Here is an 11,495-nt window from a genome sequence, read left to right as displayed (position 1 = left end):
GCCGAGGAGCCACTCAAAAAAGGCAGGATCGGACTTTAAAGGTTATTGCCCACCAAACGAGTGAATGAGGATCTGCTCTTCCAAAGTTCTTTGATGCCATGGTGGATGTAGCTGGCACCAGTTTTGGTGAAGGCTCATAGTAGTCGGATCCTTCGTCAGTGGGTTTGTAGTAGTCAGATTCCTCGTCCACATCACGTCCTTCTACCTAGAACTCAGGGAGCATTTCCAGAGGCTCCAAGTCTCTTTCAACTTCTATGTCTACAAGTTCAGATTCTTCCTGTTCCATATCGTGAGGTTCAGCTTCCTCTGGCTGTTCCTCTTCAACTTCTTGTGGCTTGATCCTTCCTCTTGAGGCTCTGACTCTTTTTATGGGTCCGACTCTATTAGCCACGGGTCGGATTCAACTCCCTAGTTCTCATTTCCTCTTCTGGGATTCCCATTCGAGGCGTCTCTGGCCTCTTTTCCAATGGTGTGTAGTTCAGCACCAACTCCCTCACTTATTCAGAGACATTCTCTTCATAGTATTGCTTTTGGGGTATCCCTTCTAGTGGAGTACCAACCAAATTCAGCAACCTATCAACTTCCTCAATCTTTTTGCCTATTTCCTGAAGGTGTTCTTCCATTTGTTGAACCTTGAGTCGCTACATTTCAGCGGTCTCTCTCAGGTGAGTATGTTCTGATCTCCTTGATTTGCCATTTGTAAGTCAACCTTTCTGAGTGGAGATAAACTGGGATAAGCTGCAGGTCCATTGGTTTTTCTTTTTAGGTATGTAATTTAGAACATCGGATCAATCGTATTTAGGCTTTAATACACGAAGCACATAGAGCAAGTAGGCATGTGAAGCATGTAGCAAGCAGTCATGTAAAATAAACATTTGTACCACTAGTGTTTTTAAGGCTTTTGAGCCAAGGTCATCCTAATCATTTGAAACATGCAAGTGCCATTTGTAAGGATGAACCATTGCACCGAAAATAATCGTTTATTAATAATAATAATAATATCTTCCCTGAGGGGATTACAAAAGATGATGAAGCCGACATAGGGCTATAATAATAAAGGAAAGCAGTAAATCAGCAGAACTACGCTCCGGCTAATGTCGAGGCTCGGTCTATCTTGGACTTCTTGGCCCTTCGAAAGGTGGTCTGAATGTGAAGGCATGCCTGATATAGCCCCATTCTGACTATGAACAAATATGACTCGTGCAGAATAACAGCCAAGCATCCATCGACGTCCTCCAGACATTCTCTGAAGTTATCCCCCTCTCTAATCAAACCGGCTATAGTGGCCTGATCACGCTCCATCTTTTCTAGATACTCAGAGTTTCTATCATCTGCTCTCCTCTCGATCAGGTGGCCCTAGCCTCGGTCTGTGCTGACTTGTCCATGACAGTGTGATGAAGTATGGGCCCTAGGATGTTGGTGCCATCCAAATGGCCTAGTAGCCGGACATGGTACCCCGGATCACAACCTGCATCGAACCTATCGGGGGCTATTGTTTCTGGACCCAATCTTGTGCGCCCATTCCATTCTCGAAGAATCATCTTAGCATTCTGTATTTTCTCTCATGTGTGATCTATGATGAACTGTTCGGTATTCCCTACTTGGGTATCACTTATCTTCTCCCAAACTGCCTCAGAACTCGGGAGGGGTAGTAGGGGCGAGTCCCCGAACACCAACCAAACGTACGAATGGATAGTTTTGTCGCTTTATTACCATAGTCTCAGAAATGAAGTCGGGAAACATCCACTAGATTATGTCTTCAGTCAACTCCGCAAAGAAGCTGGCCCATGCCTTCTTAGACATATAGCCCAAACCTGGACAGTAATCAATAAGGGGATCTACCCTATTGTGACGACTCAAACCCTGGACCTCTTTCGTCATGCGAAGGTGTTTGACAATCCACCATTGTAACAGCATACTGCATCCTTAGAAGTATCTAAAATGGTTTTGACACTTGTCCAAAGCTCGAAAGATATCTGCCAATATGATGGGAGTGAGATCAACATAACAAGTCTCCTAATCCATGGTTACGCTGTGGAAAAAGGCCTGAGCCTGATAGATGACTCGTGTGTCTATGGCCAATGATCCGTCTCCCGGGAATACCATAGTACCTAACAGCGCAACGAAAAATGCTAAAGGCCTAGTGACTTCCCACTCTTCTCGGCTTTTAAATTCTTTCTGATCTAAAGCATACCCCGTGACATCCCTGAATCTCCGAAACAATTCCCTGAAGGATACTTTGGGCCTATGTGCTCAGGGTGCCTGGGTCAGAGCAAGATACTTCTGAATTTGGCCAACTGACGGCCTCTGAGGAAACAGCAAGTTATGGTCTGGCTTATGTCTTCTTCTTAGACATGTTCTATTGTTGTCTATAGCATCCCTAATCTCCTCTAGGGTCGGTGTCATCTCAATATCTCCAAACCGGAACAACATTTCCTTGTCGTCCCAGTACCCGGCTAATACCTTTATTAGCTCCGGATGGCCCTTCATGGTCATGATCGAAGGCAAATGGCCTTGGGTGCAGCTGATAGTCCTACGGTGTTCATCACCCAACCACTCCCACCAAACTCTAAGCAAATCTGGAGCTGTGATGACAATGTCGAACTGGATTTTTCTTTCCGTCTACAAAATAAAACAGGGTTAAGATTCCCCCCTTCCCGTAGGTCAATGGTTCAGCACATAGGCACAAGTATTATTTCTACATAGCACGTAAATGAGATGCGGTGCCTTCAGGTCATAGACCGTCCGAACACGGGGTAGTCTTCCTAATGAACCTTAGGTAGGTCTGAGATACCCAAGGCTCGTCTAGATATGAATGCTTTAGTTTGGTAGGGATTTGGCTTCGCTCTATCCTAGTTATCACTAGAGTGGACTTTCACAAATGACCTGGCATCCGAGCGAAAAACTGCAGCTGAATCGTTAGGGCTGTTGGACAACCGCGTACTAACCCCGCCTCATAACGATTTCAAAAGAAATATTTGGTTTTATAGTGAAGGAACGACCTCGTACTTCGTGAAGTTGCCTTTGAAACACAGTGTAAAATAAATGTCAGGAGTGGCGGAGTTTTGATATGCATGCAATGACAGTTTTTAATTGCGAAAAAGTAAACACATAAGCAATTTAAGCACATAAATTCACATTATACTGGAATCCTTATGGTTAGAACCTTTAGTCCCCACTGGAGTCGCCATTTGTACCGATTCGCATTTCGTGGGCGGGGTTAGCACTCGGAAAGCTACTACGAGTTTGTTGGTGCTCTTTCAGACTTTGTTTTTTAAAAGAGTCACCACCTAATTTTTAGGAAATTAGGAAAATCGGTGGTGAAGGGTTTATTCAAATACATTGAAAAATCCTTCGTAATCCATAGTTCTAGGTAAGGGTTTTGATGATCCCCTGGGAAAGGTGTTAGGCACCCCAGTATTAAGGATCCGTATTATACGGTTGACCTTCGAATTCCAGTGTATGATTATTTGCTTAAATTGGATTATTTGCTTAAATTGCTTAGTTAGTGTTTATTTTTCGCATTTTATAAAAGATTTATCATTGATTGCATATCAGTTTTTTTTGAAAGGATTTAAATATGTCCATTTTATATATAGGGAAATTTAGATTGAATTTATAATATCCGGGAAAAATAGGCTCCTTTTATGTATAAAGATAGTCGATTTTGTCCTTAGGAAAGGAATAAAGAATGTTTTGATTTTGTTTGAAAATATACATGTATGAATATATTTGTTTTCTCTTTAAATCACACACTTCGTTTCGGGCCCGTCCGTATAGTACGTTAGAACGTCTTATCTTAAACCTCGTATTACAAATGTGTATCATTTATTTGAATAAGTCCGATTTTGTAAAGATGGTTTTAGTTTTTGCTCTTGTAAACTTATAATCATATGTGTTTGCAAAAATGATTTTTTTTTGGGGCTTAGGCCCAAGATGTTTGTTTAGAGGAAAATTTGTGATCAATCTGGCCCAAAACTATATATCTTGTTCAAAATAAGCGGGTTTTGGCCCCAAACTTTTACTCTTTCTTTTGAAAATCAAGTGAAAAAGGGACTTTAGGCCCAAAATATTTCCGTCCTAGGTAGGCTTATGCCTAGGTCTCGTTCTTCTTTTGTTTTGGCCTTGGGCCTGAAATCATCTTTTTGTTTTAGCAATTTGGCCCAAAATCATGGGGTTTAAAACTTAATCTTTTATCCAGAAAGTAATTTGTGTCCAATTTTTTGCAAAATGTGACGTTTGTTTTGATATTGATCCCATGTAGAAAACTGGTATTTAATAGTTTGAAAATCCTTTCCATTTTTATCCGAACTTGTACCGAAATCGTTTGGCTATTGCTTTTAGATTTTATTTTTTGAAAAGTCATTATACTTATTACAGGTTTTGAAAATCATTTGGGGACCTAAAGTCGACTAAACGGCATAGGTACCATTGTCCTAAGACGTCTAGTCCACAACCATAGGATTCCACTATAATACAAGTTTTTACACGTACATGAATGCAATACAAATTTTTAATACAAAATGGAAAAGAAGAGTTAGGCTAGGGGCGTACCAAGCTCCTCATTGGCCATTTTCACCCATGGCTAGGCCTTCAGCGCATTTTCTCCGATATGGCTACCATTCCTTCGTTGGACTCTACCATAACTTGAAAGAATTGGTCTGTTGGGACTCAGCCTAAAAGACTTGGTTTGACCAAGCCCAATTGGCGTGCAGTGTAGAGGAGAAACAAAAGGGGAAACCGGTTAGAAAATATTTACTGTACTTATCAAACATATATATACACACAGATATAAATGGAAGTGAAACATATATGTACATATACACTCAGTTAAAGGGAGAATGGGCCTAGTAGCCCAATTACTTCGCACAGTCTGCTCCAAACGACCTCCTCTGTTTCTATCTACTTGGACTAAGTCCAAGAGGCCTATTTCTGCGTTGGCCTAGAATGGACTAGGCCCAAGTTCATATTAAGTCTATGTGGACTGAAATTGGAAACTTCAGCAGTTTCTATCCTCCTTATATTTAAAGCACATGAGTCTCACTCACGTATATCCTGGTATACCATTGATATACACATGTGATATGTATATCAGGTGTATACCCTAGGTATACTTTCCCTTCTTCTTTATCGTTACCTATCTATACTCACATATCCCTGCCTTTCTAAGCTAAAAGCCTTTAAATACATGGTTAACCAAACACTTATTTAGTCTTTCTCGATTTTAAAACAAAGCCTAAAATCTAGACTAGAGTTTAATCAAACAACTACAAGATAATTCAGGCATCTAATTTTAATATCCAGCAATGGACAAGGCAAGTGTAACAATTATTCAAAAGAAAATCAGCACTTACACTGCCCATGAATCTAGGCAGTGCTGACCAGTAGGGACACATATATTTATCTAATGAACTCAGCACAGGAGCAGGGAAAAATCGGAAGAATACAAGCTTAATGAATCAAATGACCAATCAGATAAATATAGAGTGTTACCAATTTACAGGAATGTACATAGCATCAAGAGGGTTCAAGCTAAACCAAAACAAGAGAAATATTCATAATGGGACAGAGGGTCTATACTAGGACTTATACATGATGAAGAGGGAACAATGATTTTGGACTGATGTAGTATCAAAAATGCAGAATGGCATATGAACAACCTTACTCATTCAAACTTCAATTGACTAGCTCATCTCCTTTTTTTTAGGGAAAAAAAAATATAATCAATAGCATCACACAGACACTCCTCTTAATTTTGGCAACTTTTCCAAATTCTGACCAGGAAACTTAACCCTTTGGCATAATGGGGAGGTCCAAAGATTCAAATGCATTCATATAGCAGATATGTCCCCCATGGACTTATAGAATGTGTCATGACACCTCTTACTTGGGTGAGAGGTACTATGGACCAAACTAAACCTGGTCCTTCCCTGTCCCTTCTTTAATATGTCTTTAAAAGACCCCCTTTATGTCAAGTGGTTCATACCTTATCCATAAACACTTATGACATACTCAGACAATCTCATTAAGTCAACCATAACCCAAACACTTAATCAATATTAGCACAGACTTATCCTTTTTAATTATTTCAAACTAGACTCCTGCTCCTAGCGCATGACTCTTAACCTCTTTTAATATTGACAAGTACCAAACAAACATACACACCATGTTTTAGAGCTGATTTAGGTTATGTGAGTATTCTCAATTTCATACTTTAACTTCCCTTCCCATTATAGCCAAATGAATGTCAAGGAAAGGTCATCCAAGGTTAAAACAAAGTCCAGGGTACACAGGGTCACAAAGATCAAGAGAAGCATTCAAAACAGGGCCATACGTTCAAGCTAACAAACCCTGCTCACAAAATGAAGACCTTTTCAAACCTCAGAATCCTCTTAGCGTCAAACAAAAGTTACTAACCAGATATTTTGAAACCATCACGATTTTAGTATATTAACCCTCAGAGACACTAGTTTTGACCAGAACATTTGAATTAACACTAGCTCTCATTTAAACAATCATGGGGATGACCTTGATGGATCCCATAGTTATGGGAAACAGGATTTAGAAAAAAGGGTTCCCAGGTCCTGAAGGAAAAATAGTGAGGGTGAGGCCATTAACCCCCCCACCCTTTCCTGGACTTCCCTTTTAGTAAAAAGGAAGCAAAGGCTCCACTGGTCATCACTTCCAGTTCATGCCTAAGCTCACCTTTTACTCCCCAGAAACAACTCCCATTCTCCACCCCCATCCTAAACCAAGTGACATACCACCAGAGGCCCCCCTAAAGATTAGGTAGTTAATCCCTTTGTTTTATGGAGCACCCCAACATGTGACTCTTTATTTTTATAGGCTAAGTGATGTACAAACAAACAAAAGACAGAAAATAGCACATATGTACTTAAACTTCAAAGAGTCAAAACAGCTCTTCTTTTATATCTATTTCTAGTTATGACCACTTGTTTGTCTAAGACTGTAATTATGACACTTCAAAGAGAAGACATAAAAAGAGGAGCATAACTGATTTAAGCTCAACTATCCCTTCTCTTCATTCTGACATGATCTTCATACTCTTACAACTACAGCATGGATTTAACTCAAACCTATCCCAGTAATCCAAGTCACCTCACTAGAATCACACACTCAAGACAGAAAAAGAAAGCAAAATTCAACCACAACACACTTCAGAATTTCAAAATAACTGAATTAACCTCTGTTTTATATAGCAAACATCTTATTTTGAAGACACCTAGGTATCTAGAATGTCCAAACTAGTTTCTATCTTGACTAGGTGATACTTAGTGAGTCTCTTAGTTGAAAAATTGAGTCATCTTATTTTTTAAACTTACTTTTAGAGAGAAAACAAAAGAATCCCAAAACCAGTTGACCAAGCCAATTTAAACCATGTTCAATATATCGAAACCAAGCTTAAACTCAACACCATTTTGTTCCCCCCCCCCCCCCCCTTTTTTTTTATATATCTTTTCTATATAATCAGCACATCAGAGATTAGATCAAATAAGAAAACATGTTGATTACTTCACATTTTACCTAACCTAAGTCATCAGAGTTAAACCACCACATAAATATAAGCCAAGCTGATTAATCAAAGCAGTTCACAGTCAGCAACACATTGCAAGCAGATAAATTAATTTAGCACATTACTAACAAACACCTAAACCTAAAGCAGCATATCACTTATCATAACACTTTAAAATAAGCAGAATCTCTCTAACTACGATTTAAACTAAGCAACATTAAATAAAAAGCAATAACAAGATTAATGGTTACCTGTTTTGTGCGCAACCTAGTCAAGAACGAATTTGGAACCTCTTTTGCTTCCAAAGCCAAACTCAGCCACACAAAAAAGGAAAAATCAAACTTTAGACTTAAGAGACTCAACTGTAACAGTCAAGTAAAACAAACAAATGTTGAACTTAAAGAAAAAACCCTAATATCGAGTGCAGATACTCAAATGTGGGTTTTTATGGGTCTCTCCTCTGTCTGTATGCAAAGGTTAGGGCTCCATTTATAGAACCCCAAAATGGGATGAAAACCCCAAATTTCGATGTGGTATAAGTTTGATTTTTTTGCAAATTTTCACTTGTTTTCAAAATAAACGACTCAGATTGAATGAATGGCTCGATTTAAGTCGAATCACCCTCGATCTAGGTGGTTCTTGGAGAACCAATGGGATTCGAGGGTTTCCACAGTAGAGGACTAACTTGCATGCGCAGTAAAATAAAAAAATGAAAAGAAAAGGGATGATATGTACCTCTAAGGCGTGTTTGGGTGGAATTTCGGTGAGAGAAACTGTGAAAAGGATGAAGCAATAAATGCTTCGTCCCTTTTCACCATGATGAGGCCTGTATCATTATTTGACCATTTCAAATTGTTGCCAAAACAAATTTAGCCAATTGATTAATTTAAGGAACATGCCTAGATTTGCAAAAGGTTCAAATTTGCAATGACGGCCTCGATTGAAACCATCGTGGGCTGATTATTTCAATTAGGGACATTTTTTACCCGATTAATCAATTAAGGCAACATTTGCAAAACTGACCAAAATTAATTCCAAACCAATGAATTTAGCTATTTCAAATAAGACCATAGCTAAATAAATTAAACCATAACAAGGCTAATTTTGCAAAATGACCTTGATTTGGTTAAATCATGAATTGGTTAAAAGAAATAAAAATAATTGAAGCAATTAGTGCTAGTTTTGCGATAATGACCTTAGTTGATTTAAAGCAATGAATTTGGTTATTTCAATTAATGGCTATAACAATAATTAAGGAAATTAAAGGCTAGTTTGGCAGTATGACACTGATTGACTAAAACCATGAAAATTGGCTATTTTAGTAAGACCAAAATTAAGCTTAACAATTGATTATTTCAATTGTAGTCACTATTAGCCGTATAGCAAACAATTTATGGAATTTAGCCATAATTAAACACTTGACTAATTATGATTAATTCTGAAAATTTGTACAAATGCATATTGAATATGTAAAACTAAGAATTGAGGGATAAAAATGATTAATTTATTTAATTAGTCAGATTCTTTAGATTAATCAGAGTGAAATGCTTGTTATTTGATTTTTTTGGTAATTTTAGCAATTAAATGAATAATTTTTTCCAATTATCTTCTTGATTGAATTTTAGCAAGTATCCTGTATTTAATTATAAAAATATGTAAATCATTTTTCAAATGTTTTATAATATTATGGAAGTTATTTTACTAAACGAAATGGTAAAATATTATCTAAATAATTTTAATAAGCTCATTTTACTTGTAGAAAATACACATTTCACTCCGTTTGACGTCCAAGGATTCTAAATAATTAAAATAAATTATGGAAGGTCAAAAATCAGGTGTCACCAAGTGGTAGAGAGGTGGGGTAATATGAGTAGTCTGAGGTCGGTACCGAAATCCATACATGTTGGAATACTGATTGTTTTGGTTGGGAAAAAAAGATGTTCCAGATCCACTAAATGATGGGATTTGATATGAAGGAAATTGGTTGGGTGGATATTGTGAGCCATGGATCATTGGGCTAGAAAAACGTTGAGGTTGAAACATTAGAACAGGATTAGGTTGTTATTGAGGTGCTGTAAATGAGAAAACATGGGTTTGTTAGTGTTACACCCTATACTTTTGTACGTTAAGTTTCTTCATGAGTTGGTTGCTATAGATTCAGAAAGCGAAATTATTTTCCAGGATATGTGAGATTAGGCGTGTTCATCTTGAGTATACGAGGGTTTAAGTTCATGTTTGGCAAGTGTTGGAAGGATTAGAGGATAAACGAATCGAAGAGAATACATTTTATCGAAACTCTATGTTGAGCGGAGAAATAAGGATCGATCTTGAGAAATACGGACTGTATTTCCAAATACGGTCCGTGCTTCTCTTGGCAGACAGGTCAAATTCAATGATCGGAATTACGGTCCAAAACTACGGAACATATTTAAATATACGATCAGTATTTTTGGCCGTATTTTAAGTCGGCTTCAGTTATTTTTTTTTATATAATACGTATGCTTATCATTTTAACTTATTTTCTCCACTTCCCCTGATCTCCAACCTTCTAGAAAACCCTCTCCAACAATATCTAATCAACTCCTAAGAAAAATCAAGGATCAAAATAGAAGATCAAGTGTTTAAAGGTTCTAAAGCGATTATGGAAGCTTGTTTCTCCTCTTGGTAGTGGTTTTGGAGGATACTTCAAGGTGAAAGCACTCTTAGGATTGATGTATTCTTGAGTTTTGAGGTAAGATTCTATCTTAACTCCATATTTATGAGTTTGTATGATGGTTATGCTAGGTTTTGGAGGGAAAGGAGTTGGAGGGAAGGTTCAAATATGAATTTGAGTTTATGATGAGATGTAATCTAACTTAAGCCATGTCGTTAATATGTTTTTGAGTTAAAACCTTGTTGTAAGGATAGTAGTTGGTGTTGAGATTGTATTGAGGATGCTATACTTGGTATAATTGGAAGAAGAAAGTGTATAAGTATTGTATACAAAGCGTAAATTGGCCTGTTTTGATGTAAATCTTGGGGTGAGTAGAGATGTGACATTAAAAAGACTTATATGACGTTGTTGTTGTGTTGTTGCTTGCTAGGTGTACTGTAGTGACAAAGGAGATTGGAATACTAGCCCGACAGTTTCATTGTGGTTTTTGTTGACGACTTGAGGTATGTTAAGGCTAACTTTCCTTTTTTTGGCATGATCCTTATGAACAAAACTTAAACGTATCGCTCCATAATGATTCCATTCTTAGCGGCTAGGGATGTTCCATGTTGATTCATGTTCTAGAATGTTGTTCAGTAAGTCTTTCTTCAGATTCGGTATGATTCATAGAGTCACATGTTGATGAAAATGCTATCTCATAACAATGTTCGGAGGTATAACGACCTTACGTCACTCCAACAGATTCAGGATGTACTCTTTATTCATACATTGGATTATATATATATATATATATATATATATATATATATACACCCAGGAATTATATACGTGTATATTATATATAATCTATATGGGGTATGGGGAAGATTACGGCGTTATATACGCACTACCACCTGATTAGCTGGTCACATGATGATGATGCCCACAAAGGCCGATATGATGATGATGATGCCCGCAGAGACCGATATAATGATGATGATGCCCACAGAGGCTGATATGATAATGATGATTCCCACAGAGGCCGATATGATATGATGGCATGCCCACAGAGGCTTGACAGGCGTTATATACGCAAATATGTACATATGTATGACCAAGCGTTATATACGCATATATATGTATACATACGGTACTTATGCATATCATTGGCCCTCAGAGGCAGCTCAGACGTACATGTTACATTCATTTCATCCTATATATTTTTATGTCTCCTTCATGCTACTTTCATGCCTTACATACTCAATACTTTGTCCGTAATGACGTCCCTTTTCTAGGGGCGCTGCATTTCATGCCCGCAGGTTCAGGTAG

The sequence above is a fragment of the Lycium ferocissimum genome, chromosome 2, assembly GCF_029784015.1.
Source record: "Lycium ferocissimum isolate CSIRO_LF1 chromosome 2, AGI_CSIRO_Lferr_CH_V1, whole genome shotgun sequence".
Classification (NCBI taxonomy): Eukaryota; Viridiplantae; Streptophyta; class Magnoliopsida; order Solanales; family Solanaceae; genus Lycium; species Lycium ferocissimum.
Note: the sequence above shows the minus strand (reverse complement) of the source record.